The sequence below is a fragment of the Lutra lutra genome, chromosome 15 (genome assembly GCF_902655055.1).
Source record: "Lutra lutra chromosome 15, mLutLut1.2, whole genome shotgun sequence".
Lineage (NCBI taxonomy): Eukaryota > Metazoa > Chordata > Mammalia > Carnivora > Mustelidae > Lutra > Lutra lutra.
In genome coordinates, this window is record NC_062292.1 from 34,082,182 (window position 1) to 34,099,029 (window position 16,848).

The window sequence follows — 16,848 nt, forward strand, 5'->3', positions numbered from 1 at the left end:
TACGAGTTGCATTGTGTCCCCATTGAATTCATATGTTGGAGTCCTAACACCCAAGCACCTCAGAGTGTGATCTTATTTGGAAGTCGGGTCCTTGTAGTTGTAATTAGTGCAGATGAATTCACTAGGATGGGCGTTAATCCAGTATGACTGGTGCCCTTACTGAAAAGTGAAATTTGGATACTGACCTACACATGGGAAATATACCATGGTAGGATGAAGGTAGAAATTGGGGTGGTGCTTCTTTCTACAAGCCAAGGAATACTGAAGCTTGCTGGCAAACCAGCAGAAGAGGCGAGAACCTCAGAGCCCCCAGGAGGAACCAACTCGACCAACATGATCTTGGACTTACAGCTTCCAGATCTGGGACACAGTACCCTTTGGGATTTAAGTCATCAGCTTGGGTACTTTTGTCACAGCAGCTCTAGCAAACTCACACACCTCCACAGGGATGGTGAGGAGTGAAGGCCAGGGGTGGGAACCTTGTGCGTCGGGACAGGGCAGCAGTGAGGAAGCATCCGGGTTAGCCTGCCTCCCCTGCATGCAGGCTGGGATGAGAGCCACAGAAGACCCCAAGTCAGCCTTTGCTGCCCCCTCAGGATATGCATTTGCTGACAGTGCGAGACCCTCAATCCTGTTTCTGCTCTTCCAATCTGGAGGCAGAGCCCAGGGGATGCCCCCCAGGAGCTGTGTATGCAACACACTTTCCATGTCAGAATTAGCTGAGAGGTGAGTATTTATCGCCTGTTTTTCAAAGCACAGTTCCCATTGCTGGTCCATCTGACAGGGAGTCTGGCGAGAAAGGAAAGATACGAATTGCTGCAGTTGCCACTTGGCAGAACTACGCCTTGGGAGTGCGAGGCACACCCCTGCGCAGGTTGGAGACCCTTCCCCGTACAGATCTTCAATGCAGAATATCTAATCTGAGCACTCTGTTAGTAAGTACCAACTGTCCACCTCCTGGGTCAGATCCCTGGCTGCAGGCACGGGTTTGAGCTCTCAGGAGAAAACGTGAAGGTTGAGTGAATGGGAGTGTGTGTGTGAGAGACAGAGACAGAGATGGATGGAAGTAGCGGACCGCTGATCTTTGATAGCTGTGTAAACAACACAGCCAGTACTTTTCAGATTGCCTCGAACACTGTTGTGTTTCAAAATCATTGCCAAAGAGATTTTGACCTTCTATTCAGAAAAACAGGAAATGAGAGGATTGTAAACCCCAGGGAAGAAATCTTGACATTTTGAGGCCAAAGACCAACTCCCTTTGATGCACTGACAAGGACCATTACGTATCCTGTGTTTTGGTTTAAACAGATCCCTCTTGGTGACCTAACATTTCCCCAGAAATATGGAGTGACCAAGAGGGGCCAAGCCGGAGCTACGGAGCTACGGATCTGAAATTCTTTGAGACCCTGGACCGGCGCCCTCTGCTGGCATCTCTTGGCTCAACCAGGGGCCGTTTCTGCAGTTAAGTCCTACCAATTCCATCGATGAATTAAAAACCAAACTCATTGAATCCAAGGTGTCCGGATAGGACTTTCCTCTCCCCCCTTCCAAGTATATTTTTTTCTAACTCCTCCTTTCCCAGTTTCTTGTGGAGTGGTGGGAGGGGGAAGATTTGATACAACAGAATAAATAGTTTTTATTTGCATTAACCCACAAACATTTTGAGCGCCTCACTGTCTGTGGTAGAAAGACTTACTTTCCATGTAGATGCTCTAACTGGAGGGATTCAGTCATTACTCACTGCCACTGTGTCTCAGTTACGCTAAGACTTAAAGCCTCCTCGTAGGATTGTCAAGTGAGAACCTGCCCTCGCCCACCGGAGTATAGTGAGAAGAGATGCCCAGATCTTGGGGTGGGGACACTGCAGCTTGAAGCGTCTCTCCCTACAGAGCGGGGCCAAGGGGAGCGGCCGGCGGGTGGAGGGGGAAAGGAAAGCAGGGTAAGGAGGGCCTGGGGTCCCGTTTAAGGAGGACGTGTATGATCTGGGAGGCAATTCTAAGAGAAAAGTGGAAAAATGTCTTGTTCCATCCTCCTGCTCTCTGGCCAATTACTGGGAAGATTGTGTTCCTTTAGGGGACCAGACACAACCTGCTTGGTCTTCTAGCCGCTGTGGGGCACCAGCGAGGGCCTTTGAACACCCCCTGTTGGAACTGGACCCCATTTCCACATAATTGGCTCGAGCCAACTCCTTTGTGTATCAGGAGAGCTGCTTGGGCAGGGATGGTCTCTGCAGAGCTGTTTAGATTAGAATAGTTAGGTCTAGACTTATCCAGAAGCCAGGTCTTCTCACTGCAGCCTCCCCTACTGTCTTTTCAGAAATAAAGCGAACCGCACAGTGATGGATCAGATAGTCATTAAAGCACGGACTCTCGAGTTGGGGTGGCCGGGTGACTCTTACTACCTGGGGTGTCTCTTACTACCTGTATGAACTGGGAAAGCCTCATAACCACCCTTTGTCTCAGTTTCCTTATTTGTAGAGTGGGAATATCAGTGGTGCTCACCATAGAGGATTCTCCTGAGGGACAAGTGAGTTAAGACACAAAAGCACTGAGAAGAGTTCCTGGTGCCTGGGAGGGCCCCGCAGTTGTCTCCCACCACCGCCATCATCACTCTGCGACTGCATGGAACAGATGGAGAGTATGTCCCAGGAACCAGCACAGTCTTTGTTCTTGACTGCCTGTGTTCTCAGGAGTGGAAGGGGAGATGCTTGGGTGGTGCGTCTGTCAGCACGAAGGGTCAACAACACCCAGTTCACCTGCCCTCATAGGGACACAGAGGCCTTCTACCCGGAACATGCACAGGGCCTCGTGAGGCGTTATGGTCGATAAAATGTGAATGAACATGATTTCTGTTGTCACTTCGGGGCTGAGCAGTTAAAAGCCCAAATATGATTCTTCACTTTCTCTTCCTTTATCACAATGGCTGTGCAGGTCGGAGGCTATCGAAGATGCAGCTACAAGATGGCGGGGACTCCGGTTAGCCTGGGCCCTGCAGCGACTGCGTGGAGCATGACCACACTGACTCTTTCTCCATACGTGGCATGAACAAGAAATGAACTTTTGTGGTGTGAAGCCCCTGAAATCCAGGAGTTGTCACCACAGCACAGCTGAGTCCAGTCGTTCTCGGTCTGGTCCCCTTGCTCGGGGACTGTTAGAAATGCAGATTCTCAGGCTCCGCACCACACACAGCGAGTCAGAGACTGAGGGTGGGGCTAGCAATCTGGGTTTTAACAGCTCCCCAGGAGATTCTGACACAGGTCAAGTTTGAGAGCCATGCTCTAACCTATCCCGAATGCTTTCTCCCCCCAGGCACACGGGGACTTTGCCCCCATGGGCGGCCACTGCTTGGGATGATCCGTTCTGCTTTACACCTTTCCATTGGTCGAGATACTTAAGCCCCAGCTACCTCAGAATGGTGAGCATCGAACATGTCAAGGCCTCGGGTATCTGCCTGATGTCAACAAATCACCTGGAAATGGGTTCCCTGTTGCTTTAAGAAGGTGAGTGCCTTCTGGTTCTTTTCAGGTGTGTCTGAAAGCACTGGGTTTATTGCACTTCTTCTCACTCTGCTTTAGAGCCCTTCCTTCCCCCAGGAAACAAAGAGACTGATGATCCCTATTTCACCAAGGAGGAACAGGAGGCTCCGAGCAGCCACATTAGGTATCCACAGCCTGGGGCTAGGTAGCTTTGCCCCACGCACAGCCCTGGCTCTGGGCTTCACATAAGCACATACTCAGGAAGTGGTCGTAGAGAAAAATGAAGACGCAAAGGCATTGTTTGCCCTGATACAAGGTTTAGTTGTCTGAGCTTAGCTGGATGTCAGTCCTGGTGCCCACTGCTGTGTCGGGGTGGGTCCCACCACCATCCCGGGGCGCCTAGGCCAAGGGTAGACACAGGAGGGACACAGCAAAGGCCGGCCCAAGTCTGATCCTGCCTTCCTCTTTCGCCAGGCAGAGCCGTCCCAGAGAAGTGGTAGCCTGTGGCCAGCAGAGGGCAGTATTGCTTTAACAACCGCTCTGCTTCCTTTTGGGAAAAGACTGCTCACATGGGCTTTGACAGTACTGTTGGAAATGACAGAAGGCCAGAGGGTCGGTTCATTTGAAGAACAAAAACAGCAAAAAGATGGATGCCTACATGCCCACCACCTGTGTTAGACAACTAGCGTTTCCTCTATAATTCTTTGAGATTTTCTGTCTGAAAAATTCCTTATTAAAAGGTTATTAGAAGCTCTGCCACCTCTGCCCTCCGGCTAGTGGGGCACTCACCTGTCTGACCAGTCCCTGAGCAGCTAGGGGGGTGCAGTGGCGTCAGCCTTCATTAATGGTCTTATTCATCATACTGTTGCTGTTCGGAGATGTGTGCCCGACCAGCTCCCCTTCTCACGTGCCCTCTTTCCTTCCCTATTTTTCTTCCTTCTTGCCCTCTTCCTTCACTGTCTCTTTACCTGTATCAAGGCATGGGTCTAAGTGGGTAGCTGATGGCTTCGCAGGGCCGGGTACTAGGAAACGGGGTAGGTGTGAAAGACACAATATATCCCTTCCCGTAAGAATGTATAGTCTTGGAAGGACAAGTCCACAGGAGCAGAACTTAGAGGAGAAAGGCAGGAAAACATTTAAATCATGTTCTCCAAACCATAGAAAAAGTGCACATTTGAGCCTCTAACTCAGACCTTAGCAAGAGGTTCCAAAGTTTTTCAGGACGTCTTCCTCATGAGCTTTCTAGAATGTATCTCTTCCATGGCTGCAAACACACTGCAGGGTTTTCCAAGAGCCCATTCCTATACCCAAGAGAAAAAGGGGACCGATTCCTGAATCTGGCTGAGAGAAGGCAGCTCTGCACATCTAAGAGGTCCCAGGTAACCCTCCCCCAGGTAACTAGAACCCATTCTTGCACTGCTCCTTACAACTACTCCAACCAGGGGCAGGGCTTAACCAGGTTCTAAATCAGCCTGGCTCCGTGTTCCTAGACACTGGCTTAGCCTTCTGAGAAGGAAGCTGTTTCCTACTGCTGTGCTGCCAGAGGGACCCAGGGTGCCCCACTGGGACCTAGGTGCTGGGAGGTGAGAGGCACCATCAGCAGACATGGCTACACTGGCATTAGGAGATTAATGAGGCTTTTTGAATAACGAATGTAGCTACAGCCAACTGTTGGCAATTAGTTAGAGCAAAGCCATGCTGGGACCTCTGGAGAGAAGCAGAACAGCAGGAAGAGACAGACAGAGAGGAAGGAAGAGTTGAATTCTACCTTCCTTGTCCCAGGCCAGCACTCTGGTTCTGTAAAGATCCTGAGTTAAGCCTTCCATAACCATATGAATCTGATACCTCTTTGATTTGCAAGACATATATAAAGCAGCGAGGGGCCTTATGGGGTCATCTTGTCTACCTTCCTGCCTCTGCGTGGGACCACACAGCAGCGCTTCTCCAAGCTTATTCTGGGTATAGTTCACCTGGGAACCTTGTTCCCAGGTGATTGCTGATGCTTCTGATTTGGGGACTACACACTGAGTGACAAGAGCCATAGCTAGAGGTTGGGGGTGGGGAGGAGAGGGAAGAGAGAGACAGAGAGAGAATTTATTTGATTAAGTTGAGACCTTAGACTTTATACTTCATCATTGGTATGTTCATTCATCCAGCAGTGCTAGGCAGCCGCATTCATATGTATTGGTACAGAGAGAGGTAAAAATAGCCTGGAGTAATCAGAGAGATACCCTGGGGCTAGGAAGAGGCGACTGGGGGCTGGGGCAGAGTGGGTACAGGACTGAGTCACACTGGAGCAGCCAAGGCCTCTGGGAGCCTGTGCTCCTCCTCCGGTCCGCGGGTGCCCTTCTAAAGCAGCAGTGACAGCAGCCCAGGGCCAGGGCAGGCAGTGGGGAGAGAGAAGTATTGCTTACACCATCTTCTCTTTAAGAGAGAAAATGCATCTTAAAAGCAGTGGGAGCTAATTTGCTCTCCTATAATCAATCACCCAGTACAGCAAACAGAAACACACAGCAGAAAGCCTGCAACAGCGGAGAGGGGCTGCGAGGCTGGCAGGCCAGTGGGGGAGGGCCTGCGGAGAGGATCGGTTTCTCCTTACGGTTTAAAACGAATCTTAAAGACATATAGCATGTGTGTGCATATGCGTGGCTGTGCGGCTGTATGCAGGGGGTCATGTCTGCAGTGGTGCCAATCTCCGGTTCCCAAGCAGCTCCAGCCTGCCCTGTCCTCCGCCTCGTTCTTTGATGTGTATGTGGCGCCCGGGAAATGATGACTTTCATTAAGACTTTTCTGCACTTCTCCCTCGGGAAAGGGTCCCCAGCAGCATGGAGCTTCCTCTTTCAAGGGCTTTCTCTCTTCAAATTCATCCCTGAATAGCTTCTCTTCCCTCCCAGGTCTTAGTTCCCTTCTCTGTAGAATGGGGAGATTCACTCTCCCTTTCCTGTTCACATCGCTGGAGTGAGGAAAAGCAGGATGTTGCTAAAACTGATGTAACATAAACCGCCAGAGAAGCTGTTGCTCAGGCTGTTTCTATCTGGGTCTTGGGTTGGGGTGAGGAGGACAGCCCCAGCTGGTCTTAGAGGTCATGGCACTCAGAAATGCCATGTGGCACCTTGCATGTCTCTAGCTGCCCCTGTCTCACTGTTCAGAGATGTGTCCCCAAGCAGCTCCCTTCCTCCCTTGCTCTCTTTCCTTCCCTGTCTTTTCTTCCTCTTTCTCCTCCTTTCCCCTTGTACCCTCTCCTTTACCCCTGTATCTAGCATGACCATATTTTTTCAAATTAAAAGTTGGAATACAGCCTGACAGTGGGTCAGAGTATCTGAAATCTGGATGCTTACACATTCTAGAATGTATGATCATTCTAAACACCCTTCTTTATGCTTCTTCCTTCGCCCTACTGCTGCTCTGGGCTATAAGTACATGGTTATAAGACAATGAGTTGGGGTCACCATGATGCCAAATATCCAGATGTTTAGAAATGTCCAGATGGTAGATTTAATTTTGCAGTTTTGTTTACTCTGGGTGCTTAGTGCCCTGTGGACACAATTCAACAAAAACAAAATAGTTGAATAAATAAAGATGACCTCTATAGTCTAAGCAGTGAGTTGTTTAGCATCTTGTCTTCAAAACAACTGGTAGACAGACTAGGAGTTTTTTTCTTCCCGCTGACACTGTTTGGGTGGTGTGTTGTGCAGACTTTACAGAACCTGTCCCTGACCATGCTTTCTGGGGACCCTCCCAGGAAAGACACTCTTTCAGTGAAAGAACAACCTGAGAAAGAAAACCAGCGCTTGGCTTTCTTGAACCATAGGGTCTGTGTAATAGTGAGTGGAGTCCCTATTACATTATCCATCCATCCATCATCCATCCATCCATCCATCCATCCATCCATCCCTCCACCCATCCATCCACCCATCTGCTCACCCAGTTCCTCATTTACTCCCCTGCTTCTCCTCCCTGTTTTGCCCCCTCCCTCCCTCCTATCCTTCTTTTCTTTCTTTCCTCTCTCCTTCCCTTTCTCCTTCCTGCCTGCCTATCTTACTTTGCACCTTTAAAAACTTATTGCCTAGTATTTGCCCTGCACTGAGCTAGATACTAGTCACAGCCTGCTATCATTGAGTTTATTGGGTGAGACAGATGTGCACACAGCTGTTAGAATGATGTTGTGGAATAGACAGGAGTGCATTTCTTTCCTAGACCTACCCCTGGACATTTCCACCTTCTCCAGGCTTTAGGTTTCCCTCCTCCCCAAGGTTGGGGGCATTATGTCTAGGAGTTCAAAGAATCATAGAGAAGGGCTGCTCCTTTTGGTAGGCAGGTCTCATTCCAGACAAGGTGGGTGGCTGGAAGAAGGAACGATTTGTATATAAAAATTTGAATGATATCCTTTTATTTCTTCTCCCTTTAGAGCTCTTAATTCACATTTCTTCACAGGAAAGCCACCCTCTAGTCATGGGAGCACGAAACCTCCGATGAGTTGGAGGACGTTTCTTCCCTCAGAACCGTCCTGCTCTAGCATCATCACCCCCTAGTGGGAGCCGATGGACAGGGAAGCACCGCCATGTATTTATTTCAGTTCTGGCTCGTGTCTGGCCTGGTGGAAGAGTGTAACCAAGAAGACAGAATGCTCATGGCTTTTGGAGCTTAATTAAACATATTTACAAAACCCAGGCCTGGTTAGCTAGTGAGGCACAATGAGACGGAGGCTGGTATTGTGTTCTAAGAGTCATAAACCAATTAAATAAAGATTGCAGTGGCTCCGCAACCCCATTGGGGGCAGGAGGAGATTTTGACAGCTGCTGTTTTCTGATGATTGCCGTGGATTTTAGGAGAAAAGACAGCCTGGGCTTCCCCCATTCCATGAGAGAATACCCCAGGCTGTTGTCTTGTCTAACGGCTCACACTGCGAGTCAGGTTGTTTCCTGAGCCTGTGGGTCGGATGTCATGTTTAGCCAACTGGGAAAGAAGAAAACAAAAGCTATTTCTTCCCCTCTAATCCTTTAAAAAATATCAAACCCCACCACTAAGAGACCATTTATTTCTCACTGCAGTATACCATTTTCGGGGACAGGGGAATGGAATAGCAGGGGAATTGTGGGAGTCCCAGCAGGAAACTGGAGAGGAGGGTCCCTGTGGATGGAGGCCCAGCTCCAGCTGGCCTGTCTCTTGTCCCCTTTCTCTCAGTGTTAGCAGGATCCCTCAGAGCTCTGCTTCTCTCAGAGTCAAAGCACTGTTTGGATTTTTACAAGTGTTATATTAGGTTCAAATGTGCCCCCCCAACCATTGCCTAGGGCAAAATCAGTAAAAAAAGAAAAGCCCCTTTTGCTAAGTGCGATGAAGACCTTTCTTTTGTGAAGCAACAAGTAGCCTTATTCAGGGAATGGCAGTGAGGAGTGAGCCCTGCACACTATTTCCTCAAGACCTGCAGGCATCACCTTCTCTCTGCTGGGGGCCAGGCCCAAAGGATTTCTGCTTAGAACCCTGAATGAGACTGTGGCCAAAGAGGTCCCCACCTGATGGGGCATGTCAGTTATGAGCCCTTGCCTTCAGGGATTTCCAAGAGTGTGAAAGAAAGAGTGTTAGGAGCTTCCTACTCTGACCCAGGTGTGGAAGCCCTGTGTGCTTTGTGGGGCCTGGTGTCACACCAGCTGCCTTGGCTTCCTTCCCATAGCTGTCATAAGTACTCTAGAGGATCAGGACTTTGGAAAACGTTGACGGGGCTGGGCAAGTCAGAAGAGATTCTGAGCGTTTTAGTTTCCTCATTTACAAAAACGGGGGAGGGATAGTAATTATGTAATTATAATAATATAATCAATTATAATAAATAATTATAATAAAAAAATCAATTCTGTCCACTTTATAAGATTGGCAAAGAAGCAAGGCTAATAATGGACTTGGAGAGTTCTAGATAAATGTGAATATTTGTAGATAGCTGGCAGTCCTTTGATTCTTTTCTGGAACAAAATAGAGAATGAATGAATCAGACTCCTCTGGTACGTACCAGTTATGATCTCGCCCAGTTGTTTAAACTCTGAGAGCTTCATTTTAAGTGGGTGTGGCTTGAGGTCAAAAGTATGGACTTTGGCATCATGATTAGACCTTACTTACTGGCTGTTTAACTTTGCAAGATTTATTTGCATTTCATTTTTCTCATCTGTACAATGGGAATGAGCATAATTCCTGCCTTGATAGGGTTATTGTAAAAATTCATTAACATCACTAATGTGAAGATTACAGGTCAGTGTCTGCTACTTAGAGGTCAATATAATAGTAATAATAGTAACAACAACAACAACAACAACAACCATCACCACCATGTAGGATAACTTTAATTATTCTCATTAAAAAATGAGATGATGTCTGCAAAGCACCCTGCACAGTGTCTGGCACATAGCAGATGTCCAATATATAAACAGGCCCCATCTCCTCTCTTTCCTAAAGGAACAATCCAATCCATGCATTAAAAAAAAAAAAACCAAACTGGCCCAACTGTGTTTCCTGTTTAATAGAAAGGCTGTTATAACGTAGAGTGAGTGGATAGAGCTAAATAAGGTCCCATGCCTTTGAAAACTTTGGCCAACAAGGTCACGGATTTCTCCAGGAGAAAGAAATGCCTTTCAGGAACAAGCTGGGGAGAACAAGCATAGAAGAACACAAGCCCCAGGTAGCCCCAGGGTGGCTGCTGAGGTCAGGATGCCCCCCACCCCCGCCCCACCCTTGGCAAAGGCAGTGAGTGCTCTGCAGATGTGTTCACTTGCCTCCCACCATATCCTAAAACCTAGGCAGCCCCTCAAGCACCCTTAAGTTAACATCTACAGTTTTCTCCCTAAGTTGAAATCATTTCAAGATGTAATTTCAGGGTGTTATAAATATTGACTCTCTAAAGTGAAACCATTATCCTTTGTTAAATGTATTCAGTGGAATCCAGAAACCACCGTGATTTGATATCCATCATCATCCAGTTAAAAAGTGTATGAGCAAACTGTTTCTTTAACATCAGGAGATTTTATTTCATTCTCTTTTTTAAACTCATCTTTCTCTTCTCTCACAGAGAGATGCTACTACATTATTCTCATATTGTATGTTTTTATGTTTGATAGTTCTTGAAAGTCACCAACTATGCATTTTCTAAATATTACTCATGAAATTATATTATGTATGCAATATATAATATTATGTAAATACCCAGAATTTGTTTTTTTTTAAGATTTTATTTATTTATTTGACAGACAGAGATCACAAGTAGACAGAGAGGCAGGCAGAGAGAGAGAGAGGGAAGCAGGCTCCCTGCTTGAGCAGAGAGCCCGATGTGGGACTCGATCCCAGGACCCTGAGATCGTGACCTGAGCCGAAGGCAGCGGCTTAACCCACTGAGCCACCTAGGCGCCCCTCAGAAGTTTTTTTTAATTTAAATTTTGGATAACATACAGTGCAATATTGGTTTTTAGAGTAGAATTCAGTGATTCATCACTTACAAACAACACCCAGTGCTCATCACGGTAAGCACCCTCCTTCATAACCATCACCCATCTAGCCTGCTCCCCCATCAACCCTTAGTTTATTCTCTATGGTTAAGAGTCTCTTATGGCTTGTTTCCCTCTTCCCTTTTTTTCTTTCCCCCCTTCCCATACGTTCATCTGTTTTCTTTCTTAAATTCCACATATGAGTGAGATCTTACGGTATTTGTCTTTCTCTGACTTATTTCACTTAGCACAATACACTTAGCTCCATCCATATTGTTGCAAATGGCAAGATTTCGTTCTTTTGATGGCTGAGTAATATGCCATTACACACACACACACACACACACACACACACACACACACACACACACCCCACACACCACATCTTCATCCACTCATCAGTCAGTGGACACTTGGCTCTGTCCATAGTTTGGTTGTCATTGATGATGCTGCTGTAAGCTCCAGGGTGTGTGTACCCCTTCAGATCTGTATTTCTGTATCCTTTGGGTAAATACCTAGTAGTACAATTGCTGGATTGTAGGATAGTTCTATTTTTAATTTTTTGAGGAAACTTCAAGATGTTTTCCAGAGTGGCTGCACCAGTTTGCATTCCCACTAACAGTGCAAGAGGGTTCCCCTTTCTCCATATCCTTGCCAACAACTGTTATTTCTTATGTTAATTTTAGCCATTCTGACAGGTGTGAGGTGGTCTCATCACAGTTTTGATTGGTATTTCCCTGATGCCGAGTGATACTGAACATATTTCATGTGTCTATAATATGTCTGGATGTCTTCTTTTAGAAAGTGTTTATTCATGGTCCAGTTCCATTCTTTTTCATGTCACTGTCCAATTTTCCCAGGACCATTTGTTGAAGAGTCTTTTTTCTGTTAGATATTTTTTCCTGCTTTGTCGAAGATTAGTTGGCCGTAGAGTTGAGGGTCCATTTCTGAGTCTTTATTCTGTTCCATTGATATGTGTGTTTTTGTGCCAGTACCATGCTGTCTTGATGATTACAGCTTTGTAATAGAGCTTGAAGTCTGGAATTGGGATGCTTCCAGTTTTGTTTTTCTTTTTCAGAATTGCTTTGGCTATTTAGAATCTTGTGGTTCCACACAAATTTTAGGATTGTTTGTTCTAGTTCTGTGAAAAATGCTGGTGATCTTGTGACAGGAATTACATTAAATGTGTAGATGGCTTTGGGTAATATAGACATTTTAACAATAATTGTTCTTCTAATCCACAAACATTGAATGCTTTTCCATTTCTTTGTGTCCTTTTCAATTTCTTTCATAAGTGTTCAATAGTTTTCAGAGTATAGATCTTTTACCCCTTTGTTTAGTTTAATTCCTAAATATCTTACTGTTTCTGACTCAGTTGTAAATGGGATTGATTCCTTGTTTTCTCATTCTGCTGCTTCATTATTGGTGTATAGAAATGCAACAGATTTCTGCACATTGATTTTATATCCTGCAACTTTGCTGAATTCATCTATTAGTTCTCACAATATTTTGATGAAGTCTTTTGGGTTTTCTACATAGAGTATCATGTTGTCTGCAAATAGTGAAAGTTTGACTTCTTCCTTGCTGTTTTGGATGCCTTTTATTTCTTTTTGTTGTCTGATTGCTGAGGCTAAGACTTCCAGTACTACATTGAATATTAATGGTTAGAGTGGATATCCTTGTCTTATTCCTAACTGTAAGGAAAAGACTCTCAGGTTTCCCTGCTGAGGATGACATTAGCTGTCAGGCTTTTATGTATGGCCTTTATGCTCTTGAGGTATGTTTCATCTGTCCCTACTTTGTTGAGGGTTTATATCAAGAAAGGATGCTGTATTTTGTCAAATGCTTTTTCTGCATCTATGGATAGGATCATATGGTTCTTATCCTTTCTTTTATTAATGTGGCGTATCACATTGAATGATTGTGAATATTGAACCACCCCTGCAGCCCAGAAATGAATCTCACTTGATCATGGTGAATGATTCTTTAATGTGCTATTGAATTCAGTTTGCTAGTATTTTATTGAGAATTTTTGCATCTGTATTCATCTGAGATATTAGCCTATAATTCTCTTTTTTAGTGGGATCATTGTCTGGTTTTGGAATCAAAGTAAGGCTGGTTTTGTAGAATGAGTTTGGAAGTCTCCTGCCATTTCTATTTTATGAAACAGTTTAAAAAGAATAGGTGTTAGCTCTTCTTAAATGTCTGTATATCAGAAAATTAAAAAATATTTTTAACTATGGTAAAAAAAACACGTAACAAAATTTATCATTCTAACGATTTTTTTTTTCATTTGGCTCCATACCCAAGGTCGGGCTTGAACTCACCACCCTGAGATCAAGAGTTGCATGTTCTACCAATAGCCATTCAGATGCCCTTCCATCTTAACTATTTCTAGTAGTGTAATTCAGTAGTGTATGTACACACACAATGTTGTATATAATGAGAAATGTTAATATTAAAACATTTCCATATGGTTCAGATGTTAAAATTACTTCTTGAATGTTTGATCATTATAATTATTATAAGTATATAAATAATCAAAATAACAAATATAACATTTAAAAATACTAAATTAAATAGAAAAAATGTATTGGGACTATATTTCTCAAGAAATTAAGATGATCCTCCCAATTAGATAATAAATATCACTTACTATAGAATAAGGAAGTGTCCAACATCACATCTATTCTTTTTGGAAAACTTACCTGTTTTGTTTTTATAGATGTGAACAGTGACCAATCTTACCTGAACAAACTGATAGGAACACAGAATGTTCTATTGTGATAACTTTACTAATTATTTGAACTACCTTTGGGTTCAGTGCCCCAGATCACACAGTGGCCCATCATAAAAAATGATTTTTTTCCTTCAATTTTGTTGAAAGAGAAAAATATCTCCTAAAGGATCTGTTATCCATCATTAGAACCGTCCACTTTCTCAATTTCTGGAATATCCAAAAAGCCTTTTGTAAAATGTATTCGGAGACCATTAATTGCATTTTTTATGTTTTCACCTTGTCTAATCCAATTTATGAAGAAAGGGTTGGAAAATTAAAATAGTGTTAATTTCAATCCACTTTCCCAAGGCATTAAAAAAAATAAAATGCTTTTATTTTATTACATGCTTAAGTATCTTTTTGTCAAATCTTAGAACTCAGATTTAGCTCATTCAATTTATGGAAAATGTCTGTGCATAATCCATTTAGCAAAGCCAGCCTTCCTTGTCGAACCAGTTTGCAAATCAGACCGACTTCTCTATGAAAAAGTCCGACTTAAATTTTTAATTTAGATCAACGTGACAGTGTATTTTGAGGAATATTATGAAAACCACCATAAGAAGGATTACTTCTAATCTTATAAAAAAGATTACTAGAAGCAGTCAAGATTAAAATCATGAAAGATATAATTAATCTATTTTATGACAAGTTACAAAAGCAAGAATAAATCTATGTTTCTCATCACTTAGTTTCCATAATTCAATGTTACATACAGCCCGAATTGTAAGCTGTTTATGGAACAAAAAACATGATAAAAGATATGTCATTTTTAGGCGAATGTGCAACATGTGTGTACTAAATCTTGGAGTTGACTTTTGGGAATAATCAAATAAGAACCTTGTATGAAAACACAGAACTAACTCCTTTAATTTCATTAGACATCGAGATAAGCTTTCCCACATATTCACGAAAGAGAAAGGTATATACTGCTGACAATAAATGTTTCTAGCAGTTAATATTTAGTTTGCTTTTTTGATTAATAGGAGGTGTAGGAGGAAAAAAATTTTAATCATTTCTTGAGATAAAATAGTTGCAGGATTGATTGTAATTGGAATACATACCTCATTATTTGATAAAATAGATTTTAACTACCTATTGAATAATGCATATTGCATTCAAAAGTAATCACATAAAATTTTTATCCGTGGGTTTTATTCAGTACAACTTGTCAAATTTAGTAGCCCCTAAAAACATTTCAGTTGTGTTTAAAAGAATTAGCAAACCCATCTTCGTTTGACTGTTGAAATTTTTCTTTTTCTTTTTTTCTTTTTTTTTGTTCCTTCTAGGGTTGCATATTGAGAAGAGCTGAAAAGGATTGCTTATGTTTAACATGGGGAGGCATTTTTAGTCTTTATTATTCCTTACAGTGTTTTCTTTTCTCTCTTCTCCCCAGACCCTGTCAGAAGCAATGAATTCTTTGACAGGACTTGAGGAATGCAGACATGACATCCTTACCAGAAAATTACCACCAGGCCCACTGCCCGTACTCTGTAATGTATTAAAGACCACTTCTATGAAAGCCAATTAACTAAGGTTGTGGCTTTCTCCTAACTAAAGAAGGGGTAAAACAGGAAAGGAGTGGAAGTCCCGAAGTGGGCTAATTGCACCCTAAGTCATCAATAGGGAGACTCACCCCAAAATAATTTTAAAAATTTTTTATAGTGGTTTTATTTATTAATTTGAGAGACAGAGGGAGAAAGAGAGCCTGTATGAGTTGGGGAGAAGGGGCAGAGGGAGAGGGGAAAACAGGTCCTCTGCTGAGCAGGGAGCTTTACATGGGGCTCAATCCCATGACCCTGAGATCATGACCTGAACCAAGGCCGACACCTAACTGACTAAGCCACCTAAGTGCCCCAAAACAGTATTTTTAATTGTCCTTTTTGTTTGGCACCCTGAAGGATTTTACATCCTAGGAGAGTATACCATAGTAAGGTTGGAAAGAGGAAGGGAAACATCTTTCTCTTGTAACATGGGACAAGGGCAGTTAAGAGGGGGCAGAGGGAGAAAAGGAAACCCATATGACACCAGAAAGTAGCCTGGGTGGGATTTGAGAGCCTGAACTTCTTAAATTAACACCGTCCGCAATCCCCTTGGAAAGTTCTACTGTATGGAACATCTCTGTCCACCATCTATACCCCACACCCACACCCATGCACTCACACACACTCACAAGCTCACACTCACCAGGTACTCCCACGCTCATACACCTTCACACTTGTATTCTTGCACTCACATGCATATATGCACTCAGAGACTCCCACAGCATGCACCTTCACACACCCCTCACCCTTACATACACTCAGCAAATCTCCCTGCGGAAACGTACATGGCATCCACACAGCCCCATGCTCGCTCCCACACTCGTGTACTCACGTCTGTACGCACCTACAGTCACTAAGTCACACACATTGCAGAGGTTGGTGGAAGGCTCAGAGATGATTTCTAATTGCTTGGGTCACACAGTACAACTGTGTGTGTTTAGTTTTAAGACCACTGCTTTAGGGCAGTATCTATAGCTTCCCGCACTCAGCCTGCGTGTCTTGCTTCCTTTCAAGGAGACGAGGGGTGAACTGATTTCTTGTGGAGATGTCCCGCCCACTGCTCTTCTGGGACGATGAGGTACCGGAACCTCTCTAGTGCCCACGAATTCCCCTGCTGCTGTGTCAGCAAAGCTCTGCCTGCCCTGGGGATCAGCAATGACTCTCTCTGAGGCAGCCGGGGGAGCCCTGTCCTAACAGCATGCGAGCCCAGGAATGCACTTAATTCACTGTTGGTTCTGCCATCAGCTGCTGGCTGGTGGCAGACAGGAGTCGTTACTCATGCGCCCGGACACATTTTTTCCTTGTGTGGTCCTGCCTGCCCAGGGAAAGGCAGCATGGTTGCCTGCTGGGAACGGTCACCTTGGGAATTAGTTCCAGGTCTTCCTCAGTTGTGCTGTTTGACCTCAAGCAAATGAAAGACCTCTCTGGTCCTCCCATCAACCTCTGCAATGTGTGTGAATGCAAGTTATGTGTGAGCGTGTGTGTGTATGCTTGAGTGTGTGCAGGTGTACATGCGTGTGAGTGTGTGCACGCATGTAGGCACGAGCATGTCTCAGTTGTGAGTGTGAGGCTGTGTGAGAGAGTTCCAGT

The 16,848-nt window shown here is 44.4% G+C and overlaps 1 long non-coding RNA gene across 1 annotated transcript; it reads left to right on the forward strand.

Moving 5' to 3' along the window:
- The first annotated feature begins 1,972 nt into the window (after positions 1–1,972).
- LOC125086363 (uncharacterized) lies at positions 1,973–16,303 on the forward strand. Its single transcript, XR_007123164.1, has 4 exons — positions 1,973–2,637; positions 2,931–3,499; positions 15,111–15,207; positions 16,273–16,303. It is a non-coding gene; the product is annotated as an uncharacterized LOC125086363 (long non-coding RNA).
- The last annotated feature ends 545 nt before the right edge of the window (positions 16,304–16,848 follow it).